The 13442-nt window shown below is 38.7% G+C and overlaps 1 pseudogene; it reads left to right on the forward strand.

Annotated features, from left to right (window-relative positions):
* The first annotated feature begins 11287 nt into the window (after positions 1-11287).
* LOC149834355 (major pollen allergen Ole e 10 pseudogene) lies at positions 11288-11821 on the forward strand (annotated as a pseudogene).
* The last annotated feature ends 1621 nt before the right edge of the window (positions 11822-13442 follow it).

The following is a 13442-nucleotide window of genomic DNA, read 5'->3' on the forward strand; positions in this document are numbered from 1 at the left end:
GATTCTTTTAAAAAAAATCGGAGGCGCTGCCCCTGAACTCCTACTATTAATAGGGGGGCCATTTTTTCCCGCTGCCTCAGGCCCCATAAAATACAGGCACGGCTCTGGGTGTCAATAGGTTGAAGAGAACGCTAAGCACCTGCGTACACTCATTTCATCCATGGCATCTACCAATATGTATTATTGCTTTCACATTCCGATCCTATTTTGAAAAACACAAACATTACTAACCATTGATATAGTAGAATAATAAAGTTGTTTTTAATTTATGAATCAAGATTAAAATTTAGTAAACCACCATTAGTTTGTGGTATCAAATCACGATAATCTACGGTGGCACACACTTGATTCATACACATGTAAGCTTTAAAATAAAAATTAATTATTTTTCATATATTAACATTGACTCCAAGATGATCTTTTGGACCAATTTTAAATCATCCACATCTTCAGGATTTAGAAGCTGCCAATTTTTCAAAACCTTAAAAAATTAAATATCATGATATATGAAAGGTGATTAAACCTACTAACATGGTAAACAAATCATGTTATAAACATCTATATCGTTAGATCCCACATTTGGTAAATAGGGTTGTGTTGTGGCAATTGTAGGTACAATTGAACCAGTCTTGCATATTTGTTATATTTTTATTTTTTTATGGGCCTATGGATGTGATGTAGATGGTATATTTTCTGCCGATTGGCATTTTGATGTAGAATGTGCTTATCTATCCAACTACGAAAATCTCTAAGAAAACAAGAAATTAAAGAAAATATAAAATATTAAAAATAAAATAAAAAACAAAATAATTTATTCATCACATTCCACTGTTCATCTGTAGAGATCCCCTTATCTAATAAATATATGAGATTTTACCTAATTTTAAATAAAATAAATTACATAACCTTCTAAAGAGATAACACTTATCTTAAACATATGGATCAAGCATAAAGATTCAATATCAAAACATAAAAATATCCAAAAGAATTAAAATATAAAATAGATTCAAATAGATCCTTATGAACCTAAGTCTTCTACTCCCCTCTTACATCACATTTATACTGCAAGATATTTGAGGAAGTTTTTTGCCTGATTGGAAGATCGATGGTTGTTCAAAATTATTCAATTGAAAAAGAAAAAAAAAACATTCTCCCAGAAAAAACAAGAATCCAAGAGGCAACTCACAATTGATGACCATAGTTCGAATTCCATGAGCATTACTCCTTGCGCAAGCCGAAGCGTGGGGACTCCCTGATGGCAAGGGGTAAGCCCATAGGATTTTAAGTTGTCACAATAGTGATCATAAGTATGGCAAGCATAGCCAATGCGGCTAGGTCTCTAATCTTGGGGGTGATTTCTTCGTGTAAATATATATATGAAAAAAAGAAGCAACTCACAACAAAAATTGTCTATGTTGAACACATCTACGATGTTTGTTCAAGTCAAAATAACTTGCATCATCATGATTAACTCATCCTCATGAATTATGAGCCCTGGGTTTTTCACTGCCTTGAAATTGAATCTCATGTTGTATTATACATTATTAAGCCTACTAACATGATAAATAAATAATGCATGATAACACATCTATATGGTTCCATCCAAATTTTTGTAACCATATCCATGTAAGCCAAGGTGGCAGGGTGCTACCACCATATGGTATGCTGGTTGAGATATACATATATTCTACCAATTGATGGTAATGAAAATCAAGCTTCAAACTTTCACACATGTTTGATTACTTTTCATGAGATTCTGAGGCTTATAAAGAAGAGAGGATGAACCTCATTTGCACAAGTAACGAAATTTCATTAAATAAAAATGAGAAACCGGGTATGTTTGGTTGCATTTAAAATGTAATACAAATGATAAAACCAATCTCATTTGCACAACTAACAAAACATGTGATTTGGAATCTCAAGCAAACTAGAGAATGAATATTATTTTCTAAGATAACCAGACATGTGATTTCAAATTTCATGCAAATAAGAAAAAAAATGCGATTTGAAATCTCCATGTTATTTGAAATCACATGGATTAATGTGATTTGAAATCACAGGCCTTCAAATCACATGAGATGCAACCAAATATATCGATGTATATATTTTCAAATCACAAACTAACCAAACGTGATTTGAAATTTCATGCAAATAAGAAAAAGGATGCGATTTGAAATCGCATGTGAAGCTGACTCTCGTGATTTAAAATCATATGAAACAATGTGATTTGAAATCACCAGACTTCAAATCACATTTGATTCCAATTCACATGAGATGAGATGCAACCAAACATGTTCATGTATTTTCAAATCACAAGGTGAAATATGTGACCTGACTAGAAATCACAAGTGAACACTGTCATGGGTTAAATTTGATGCAAAACTGCACAAAAAGTTTGGGCCTAACGCCAAGACTCCAACACGTAGGAGCTGAGCCGGGCAACCGTTGTTTTAGCCCAGCGGTTCGTTTCCCAATCATAAAATATGAGAAAGCCGTGAAAATTTTCCTACGAAATTTCTGTTCATCTTTCGTCCTTGACGCCAATAAGAATGCCCTTAAAAGTGTATGACACCCACCGTGGGAAAGCAATATCCTCATCATGATTTATTAGGATTCCGTGGCCTTGCAGAGGTGAGAGGCGTTCAGAACTGCGAGTCAGATGAGAAAATCTAGCTCAAATCTATTAGTCAGACTGCACGAAATGGCGAAAATAACCTTTCATCCGAACTTGCATGATTCCGTCGCTAAAGAAGGGAAGACAATACCGTCATTGTTGAAATGTCAAGGCCTTGTCATGTCCACATGAAATTGTGCACGTAATGTGCGGGCTGTCAATTCCGCCGCACATTGTATTGAATGACTAAAATGCCACTCGTTGAACAGAGTGCCTCTCAAGAACGGCGGTGTCATTGAGAATAATGAGCAAGGAGCATTTCGTCCTTGAGTTGGAATGCTTGGCCCCCTTGGGAATGGTCACCCAGCAGATTTTGAGGGGTAAGCGTCAGGAAATGACGAGAGTACTCAAAGAAAACCCCTTTTTTCTCTTTTGTGAAAATGCCGCGGTCAATCATGCCGGTAAGAAATATCAGAATCGGTATCGGGCTTGAATCGATTTCCAACAGAATCGGTGAAACGAGCTGAATTGGACAATTGCTAACCACCAGATGACAGGTGTTAATAAAATATCAAAATTATTAAAAATGTTTTAAACCATTTTTTAAACATAAAAAAAAACCCCAAATCAATCGGCTTATTTTGAGCTGATATGACATGAATCGGCCGATTTGCAACAATACTAAGAACAATAGTTTGAAAGATTTTTTTTGTACGTGCTTAATAAAAAATACCATATTTTAAGGGTGTTTTAATCATTTAATATGGTTGGATTAATTTAATGTTAAACATAACTAGTTTAAATGTTAAATTATATGGGTAATGTTTGTTATTCTAGTGGGTAAGGATCTTTCTAGTAAAAAACATTCATTATTTATATTCTTCTTTTTAGTATTTTTGCACATATGGCCCTCCATATGCAATCTACATATTAAGTTTAGTAGAAACTAACCTTAACATATATGTCAGATTTTACTGGAGCCTACAATATACCAAAATTCCAAACCACAAAAAAACAGTTTTTATGTCAAAAAAAATTATGATCCAATGGATGATTCTTACTATTAGTTTGACAATGCTGAACATATCAATGAGGTTAGATTTGGTTGAAACAACTATGCCAATGAGTTAGACTATAGGGTTCCTTCCTTATGAGAGTAGCAAATGCTAAGCCATATATATATATATATATATATATATATAGAGAGAGAGAGAGAGAGAGAGAGAGAGAGATTGATCTATCCTACCAATTTGATTATGGATCATGGAGACTGATTTAATATTTTTATGTTTTTATCTAGTACCGTAAACCAAGTCTTCCACATGCTATTTTCAATGTTTTTTTATTGGAAAAAGTCTAATAGATGAGAGATTTTTTTACATATTCACAGTTTTTCATAAGAATATGAAAATGAGGAGCTTGCATTCAAAATTGTGTAGTTGGAAAAAATACAGTTTGATTTTTGTGGTAAACAACCCATTAACAAACGGGTCCGGAACGGGGTGAAGAAACCTGTATCAGCAGCATCACCTGCAGAGCGGATATGGTGGATCCGGATAAAACCCGGAACAACTATCAATAGCAGAGTGAGCCCCATGGGAGCAGCAGTAGATTCGGTGGATCCATAGTTAGATCCAATCGTTGATGGAGCAACTAAAAAGGTTATACTTACCCGCTTAAAGAGCTCATCTGATGATTCGGAAACAGTTGCTTCCGCAGTAGTGGATCCAAATCGAGACCTAGCCCTTTCTGTTGATCCACCACCTCACCTAGTAGCATCTGAGCAACCGGAGAGAGGGACAGAGACATTTCGTGATCGAAACCTACTTGATCCTTTCGATGAAACAAAAGCGAGGGGCATAGATCGAGACCCAATAGCCCTGTAGGTTCCAGCTTCACCTGGCATTGATTACCGATCTTCGGCTTTCCTATTGAATCTATCCCAAAAGGAGTCAAAACCTATGAATGGCTGGCAACGATGTACAAATTCTTTGCTCGAAAATCTCCAACAAGAGTGAGCAGGGAAGAGCTTTGATTGCTAATCCACTCTGCGCAAGGAAAGGCTGGAATGCTGCTATTACTCTTCCATCCCTCCCCCTCTTACTTAGTTTTGAGTAGGCGTTTGGTAGGTGCTAGGCATTGAAAAATCGATGGAAGGGACAAATTACCATGGTCGGCTTAAAGGTTTCTACACGGATGAAGCGGTTTCCAAAGAAAAATGTGTGACAATTCTCTCTCTCTATTACATCGATGAGTGAGCAGAAAGAAAAAGTGAATAGACCATTCTCTCTATCATAGAACTTTTTCATGGAATGTAACCCCCGGTTGGTTGAGAAAGAAAGTAAGCGTTCGATTTGGCTCCCAATCAATGAATTTCTGATTTGGGAATCCACTCGTACATTATAGTTATCACGGCATTAAGATAGTACTATCTAGATCTTTTGGATGGTTCATTGTGATCGTTACAAACCAAAGAACTTATGATTCGTGCGTAGAAACTCCAAACATGGCATGAACGGGTAGTTCAGGCTATTGATACCTGTGCTAGCGAAGGTAGCAATGTTGAACAAGATTTTTCAAAGAGCATATAGTATCGCGGAGTCACCATTTGATTATCAGATAATGGTAATAGCTCACAAATTTGAATTCAACGTTCCTTCTGCTCGGCGTCTGGTAAGGAAGAATTCGTCACATGTGTAAACTAATTCCGTTTGATATCCCTTAGACATGACTATTTAGGACCTCGTTACTGGCGCGAATGGGTTAATGGGCGAGTGGCCGAACTATCGGCCACTCGACGATTGGATGATCCAGACAATTTGGTGTTGCTGGGTTAGGAACGAAGGGCGACTGGGAACGCGAAGCGACATCTCAAGTTACATGAAACTCGACGCCTAGCAGTTTTTTTTGAAGTTAGGGGCGAGGGTAAGGGTGAGGGATAAGAGGCAATGGGTTTTGAGAAAGAAATGTTGGGGAAGTCGTTCGAATCCAAATCCATAGCCCGTTGGATATCTGTCCCAGTAAAATCGAGTGGACCCGGAAGTACTCTTTTTAAAGGAAAGGGGGTTGATCGAAGCATCAGATGCGAAGACATAGGTAACGAAATAGGTAAAGGTGGAGCCCTATCAGGTCAGGCTCAGTTCCGGTTGAAGCATCACAAAAAATGGTATTTGATTGAGTTTAGGTAGCGGAGGTAGAGACAGTTGAACCAAAGCCTGTTGATTTATATCTTTATTCCGCGAGGACAGAAGCAGGGATAGCAAGAGCGGGACCGGCTTAAGTTGACCCACCACCATGACCAAAGGCCGAGACAAGTGCTTTGGTGGTTGTTTCCGTTCAAGACAAAAGATCTAAGCCTCCTCCTATCGGCAGAGCGATTCCATACCTCTTCCAATAGTGTAAGTTGAGCACTTAACCATACTCTTGTTTTGTTCTCGCTCAAACATCTGCCCGTTCCAGTAGCCCACTAGTTGTATAGAAAAGGGCAGATCAACATAGTATTTACCCCTGAGTCTGAAAGTATTTCTATTCCTATGAAGCCAGCCACTTGCTTGCAAGTTCGATAGCCTGCTTTGGTATCTAAGCGTCAGTTTCACGCCAGCATGTACGGGCAGGTTAGTGTGAGAAGGAAGTACGCCATAGAGTAGAGCGGCTTTTTCAATAAGGGTCATAGGGAGGGTTTGTTCTTTACAGGCCTGTGAGATGCCCCTTCAGAGGATGAGACCAACCTTGGGGATAGAGAATTCATTATACGTAAAGCCCATAAGCGGATAGCCCTTTGTCAAATAGGGTGAACAAAGCATGGGGATAGGTTAAAGTGACAGTGGGAAAGGAAACCTGAAGGAAGCCTTTTTCCAACTATTAAGTACGCCAGCCAGCTAAAGTGTGATATTCCCGAAAGTGAGTCCAAAAAGCAAGCCAGATGCGCGTTCCTTTAAGACAATCCTAACGCGGTAGCTATTATTTAGTTTGTCAGTCAGTATACGTGTACGGGAATGTGCCAATGGGAAACTATACCTGAAGCCTAAGATTCTAATCAAGAAAGGACGTTGTCAGGAAAGTAATAGGGGCAGATGAAATTATCTTTTCCAAAGCCCGAAAAAGTGAGAGTTTCCAGGTTTGATGCTAATTCAAATTGAAAGCGTTGAAAATGGAATCCATTTCTTCTGTAGTAAGGCCAGCCAGTGAGGTTTGAAGATGCTCTCCCGATCCCTTTTTCACCCTCGGCGAGGAGATGCTCAATGGATAGATAGAGGTATGGGAGTAACTAGAGCAAAGAGGAAGGAAAAGCCTGTGATCAAGTAAGATAGCCTATCTCTCTGATGATAGAGTAGCAAGGTTTGGTCTTTAATGAAAGAGTTGTTGGGCAGAGAATCCTTCTCGCTTCTTGACTAAGGCCCGCTCTCAATCCTATTTGCAAGTGCAGATCTTGCCTATCGCTAGTTCTCAAGCGCCTGTTCCCATCGAAAGTTTCCTGCAGGCAGCAGCGGTAGGGAAAGAAGGAGTATCCGTGGTAGGTCTTGTGGAAGTTTTACTCTTCAAGCCCTTTAGTATCCATGCACACTTTATTATCTCTTGGGAAAGAAAACAGCTAAACTACTGCCATACCTTCCTTTTGAAGACCATATCTCCCCTCAATCAACTCACGGATCTAAAGAGCGTTTCCAAACCGAGGGTTAGGTCCTATGGGATGGTGACTCGCTACTACTTTCTCGCTTTTTTCAATTACATCCAAACTCCACTCGCTTCCTTTCGGATATGTTCTGACTTATGGAGGCTGGGTGCTTTAACTTGAACAGGGGCGGAGGTCGCTCTACCAATGGGTTTCGGGGATGGAATATGCTCGTAAGATACCTTGATCCTAACTAGCCCTCGGGGGGAAGTGTCTATATTGAATAAGTAGAGGTGGGAATTGGTATTGATCCTTGAGCGAACAACTCTAATGTTACGGGGCTACGTAGCTCTTTACTCTTTAGATAGAGAAAGGTAGAAAGGTAGAAGACAAGACCAACGGGAGCGGGTGGAGGCGCAAGAGCAAACACGAACCCGACCCATTTATTAAATGGTTAACCCGTTTAATAAACGGGTTGGGTCGGGTAAACGGGTTGACGGGTTAGCGAGCAGGTTGACGGGTTAGGTTCGGGTAAACGGGTTGACCCACCTGCCTAACCCATTTATTAAACGGGTCAGCCGGGTTGGCGGGTTGACATGCCCCTAACACGAACCTGACCCATTAATAAATGGGTTAGGTGGGTCGACCCGTTTATGACAAACCCGAAGCCTAAGAGAGGGGTTGGCCGGTAGTATCAGGTTTTGCCACCCCTATTCCTATGAGTGTCAACCCCTTTGCATTAATGAGAACAAGGGATAAGTCGTTGCTTAGACAAAGTTTGGAGACTCCAAGGGATCCAGAAGTGCACCACAGGTTCACGTCACAAAAGTTAAAAACGGCAAAATCTAGGGAGTAAAAAAAGTCGGGAGATTTTGAAAATTTTCATAAATCTTGCATCTTTTTTGGCAAAATCTTGGCAATAAAAAATAATTTTAAAATAAAATTTTGATTTTTATAAGAAAATATAAATAAAACACATTTAAAAATAAAAAATAAAAATCTCGCAATAAATATCTTTTAAAACCATAAATATCACAATATTTGTCACGGTTTGAAAATCTTGCGAGAAATTGCCGTTTTAAACTTTCAGGCAATTTCTCAAATCTCGCGATATTTGTGAACTAAGAAGAAAACACCTGCATATATGACTTTTTGAAGTGGTCCTTACGGGTCCATTGCAAGACCAATTACTGTATATATGGTCAACGAAATAGCAATACATGTTTAAGTACAGATTCTTGAACAACAATTAAAGGCCCGATCTGGACCTAATTATATATAGTAAATACGATGAAAACTTGCATTGCTTGGTTGGGTCTAGGACAGCTAAGCTCCATTACTCAACCTAGACCCCACTTGAACAAGCGATCCGTTTGAGCATGCAGAGCTGGTTTCTTCTGTATGAATTTGATCTACAGAAACCCTGAGTCCCAGACCTAGCTACAAGGATCCACGTCCGGATCCTGAATGTCTGGTCCATAAAATAGAGACATAAGATCCAGATCCACCTGGATCCGTGTACTTCACCATACAACCAAGGGTATTTTAGGGGAAAAAATGTCGTCACAATGGATTCCTACCGCTCCCTTAACTACAGATTAATTCCACAACATAGATCCGCTGCCATAACACCCTTTGATGTTGTAGAGAAACGGCTGTGGAGTAATATAAAAAAGAATAAACAATCCTTTCAATATCCCCATTATTCCCTCCTTGTGAAACTATATAAAACGAAAAAAAAAAGAAGTGAGAAAAAGAAAAAGAGAAGGAAAAAAAGTAGGAGAAGAGTTGCAGAGTCAAAAGAGGAAGACACCCAATATGCCAATTAGTATTCTTTTATAAACCTCAGTGTTCAAGGTGTCACAAGGGTTTCTCTTCTCTTCATTCCTCTCATAGACATGGAGGGCTCAAAGCTACAACAAAGGTTGGGCTTTGGTGGAATAGTGAAGAGAATATTGGTATTTCATTGCTTCTTGTTCATGGGTATGCTCTTATTCACCTTATATGTCTTTATTTAAAAAAAAAATGTATCTTAAATGAAGGTGTCCTTTCTTTGGTTTATAGTGAAAAATGATTTCTTCTTCTGCTTTCTTAAAAATGTGTTCTTGTTCATATTTTTAGCTCATTCTTTAGTTATGTTTGTTGGTTGTTATGGTTTTTAATATGTTTGCTGTGTTTGTATAGGTTTCCATGTTTTTGTGGATTCTCAAACATGTTTTTTTTTCATCTTTCAGTAGGTTTAAGTCTACATTCATCTGCTAGCCATGTTTTTTTTCTCAATATGTGATATGTTTTTCCTTCATTGTGTTTTGTGCCGTTAACAACTCTTTCGTTCCTCACCCCAGCTTATATCATCCAAAGGAAAGCATTTTCTTATGAAAATGTTTTTTTTTATTTGTTTACCATCATCGTTTATGTTTTCACTTCACATACCCTTATTTCTTGTTCCAGCTATTCTTCTTCTTACATTCACTATTGTGAACAATCTTTCCTGATGAAAAAAGTCTTTTTTTTATTCTATTTATTTGTAGTAATACATATGGATGTTATTACTATCATATGCCCTCTTTTTAACATCAATATTCCATTTTCTACCATTTTACCGTTCTTTTTTTTCATGTTTTACTGCCGGTTCTGTAAATGAAGAGACTTTTCTTCTTACTCAAGGATGGGCTTTTGATATGTTCACTTTATTCTCTGCAAATTCCATGATCGAACTATTATTTTTTGACAGTCATCATCTTTTCACTTTGGTTCCTTTTTTTCTATTTTTAGTTCTTTATCATGTGGTGCTTGATGTGTATGCTCGGGCTTTCTGTAACTTTCTAGACTGTGGGTTCTTCATTTTTTATGTATTTTTTATTTCTAGAGTTGGGTTCTTCATTTTTTATGTATTTTTAGAAGCCTAGCTACGTAGTCCCAAACAATCCTACATTTTAAACTTTTTCTTTCTTTGTTTTTTTTACTGTATAAATTTACTTGAGGTGACCACAATGGTCATTCATTTTCTGATGTAACTTCTTTAAACAGGAATAAAGAATAGGGTTGCTTTCTCTGATCTATAATCGGAAAACTCTCTATTGTCTTTTCTCCCCTGACTTTTAATTCTTTAGTGCTGTTCCTTTTATCACCCTGTTAGCCTCTCTCTCTCTCTCTCCAACTCCCTTCACTTTTATTTTTAATTTATTGTAACCGGAATTTGAATTATTTTCTCCATTTTCTCTTGACGTTATGGCTTTTCTTTTAACGTTTTGGGAATTTATTCGGGGAAATAAATATTGTTTTCCTTAAGGAAATAGCCGTTTTGTTTTTTGCCGTTTCGGTGGGCCCTTCCGAGTCACAAGGCCTTTCCATATTGATTATACTGTTTTTTGAGGACAAAATTGGATTCAAACGGCTTTGGATTGAATAGAACAACCTCAGGTTGGATGTTACTTTTCTACAAATATTGTTAGAGGTTATTTTCTTAAATTTCATAAAGGAAATTTCTTCTTTTCCATGAAGCCTCTTGTGAAATTTTTGGAGGAAACGGTTCCTGACTGTTGAAATACCAAATCTCCAACTCTGAAAAAAATTCACCAAGTTCTGTTTCAATTAGTCCCTCCCTGATTGCCCTACTTATCCAGAAAAAATGGGATAAGTTGGGATATTTCGCTATGGAGCAGAATCCATCACCACAATTTATCCCAGAGATGTAGGTGCATACATCCAAACACCCACTATGAGGATTTTCAGGTTTCCTGCAACCATTTGAAAGTCTGATAACTGGAAAATCTAGGCAGAGTTTTTTTTTTTTTTACTAGGAGAAACCGCCCCAGGTGCAGAGACCTAGCCGCTACGCTCTGGCTCAGCCTGCTGTATTAACCGACTCTGTCCATGTCGGCATAAAACTCCGAGGGCTTACACCTCGACCCCAGGGAGCCTCCAAACTTACACAGGAGGGTGACGCCAAGACATAGGAATTCATGAACTTCATTGGGTTTTTGACCCTTTGATGCAAAAGTAGTCTATGTACACCTAAACTTGGGCAAGTTCCATATAATGTAAAGACTTTTAACTTCATGAACTTGGTTACACTTCATATTGCACCCAAACATGCTCTGAACATGCTTGGTGCTTCTGCAGTAGTTAATGGGAGGCCTGAGATGAAAGCGGAGTCCGTGAATCCAATTCCGATGTTGTCGCCACCTGAAGGAAACAACACGTTCCTCCAAGGGACGTCCTGGTGTGTGGCTCTGACCGGAGCTTCATCAGTTGATCTGCAAAATGCACTTGATTGGGCCTGTGGGATGGGAATGGCAGATTGTTCTCCTGTCCAGCCCGGGCAGTCCTGCTACCAGCCAGACACGCTCGTGTCACATGCCTCTTATGCATTCAACAGTTACTACCAGCAGAACGGGAACTCGCCAATCTCCTGTAATTTTGGTGGGACTGCAACCATCACTACCAAAGACCCAAGTATGCAATTCTTTTGTTATGTGAAGGGCATTTTTGTCATTTTGCGCGGTGCAAAATGTGTTGGTTCAGGGCTGGTCCAGGGTATGAAAGGATTTCCACTTGTGAGAGCATGGCAGTTTCCTACCATGATAATTTGATGTTTGTTGCACTCATAATGAGAAAGAAAGTGAAAGGGAATCCAGCTCAGCAATTTCCCATGAAAACTACATGAAACAAACATGCGGTCGAACAAGTTTTCACAAGCAGTGTCCTGCTGAAATGGTGGGGGTGGACCAGGTGGGTGTTTGTTTCCAACCTTGTGGGGAAAATGCTCATTTTCATATGAAATGAAAATGAGCTTTGTTCTCTCTCCAGATTTGGGTGAAACAAACAATCCCCCATAGGTTGAGAGTTGATTGGCTTGAAGAGTGTTTTTAATCTTCTTTGAGTCTTAATCAAAACTGAGGCAGCTTGAGAGCGTTTACAGTCATATTGTATATAACTGATCATTGGCTATACTCAATCAACGCAGAACATCTCACCTGGGATATGTGAGGTCCGGGTCATGCATACCTCCATCAAGTGAGATGTGTGGTGGTGATGGAACATAACCAGTAATTTGGCTATGTACAATTTGACTGTATCTGTTCCATGCATTGGCTTATATAGATTTTGTGTATTATTATTCCATGAACTTAACGTTTAACTTGATAATGGCAGGTTATGGATCGTGTATTTTTCCCACGGCAGGGTGCGTTCAGATCTTCTCTCTTCTCTTTATCTATGTTGCTTCCATGTTTTGTGTTGACTCTGCTCGAACCAATCGATCTAGGCTTGGCGTGAGCCAGGTCAACACATTGGAAGATCTTTCTTGTCAAGCCTAAATTGGAATTCATAAACTGGGTTTGGCTAGGTAAAAATAACACAAGCCAACAGACTCATGCTACCCAAGTGGGTGTAGGCAAGGAACCCCCTAGTTAGAACTTATAATGGGATGTTGTTTTGATCAAATTTGACCTCATGAATGTGTTCAACATGGTCACAATAGAAGGAATCGGAACTTGGCTACATGGTAGGCTGTTGATTTTTCAACCCATGTAACATAATCCAAAGGTCAGTTTCTACTAAACTCAATATGTGTGGAGGGTCATAAGTGTAAAAAAGCTGAAAATTTTAAAAATATTATATCCCTACCTATGAGGGTGGATAGCAAATATTACCCTTTATTTTCTAATATGTTTGGTATTTTTTTTGACATTTGTACATATACCGGTACCGTTATTCCGATATTTTTTGAGAAAAAAAAAGATTTCAATTTATGACTATTTTTTCATGCCGAGAAAATCCCAAGAACAAGATTTGTGACTATGGTTTGCATTCCCATCAAGACTTGGGTTGAATTGGACAAGACCTAGTAAAGGTTATGATTAGCCAAAGTAGGACCAACCATAGGGCATTCTTTACCTTTGGACAGACTCGTGCAATTTCTGTCATCTGCTGACAATTTTATGCTTCCCCTTCCCTTGTCCATGCAGGACTGTGGCTTCTACTACCACACAGTTAAGTGTGAGCCCTAATTTGCTCTTGATGCAGCTTGTTGGGTTCATCCTCCTCTTCTGTATGAAATGATGATGATGATGATGGTCTACACATTGTAACACGAGCGTCAGAGACAAAAAAAAGTGTCCATACTGTTGGGAATTTTTTGGTCGCTATTTTCTCTCTTCCCTGCATGGACTTAGTGTATGTAATTAATATGTTGTCATTGATTGAGAAGGT

The sequence above is a fragment of the Nuphar pumila genome, chromosome 6 (assembly GCF_984573655.1).
Source record: "Nuphar pumila chromosome 6, dmNupPumi1.hap1.1, whole genome shotgun sequence".
Taxonomy (NCBI): Eukaryota; Viridiplantae; Streptophyta; class Magnoliopsida; order Nymphaeales; family Nymphaeaceae; genus Nuphar; species Nuphar pumila.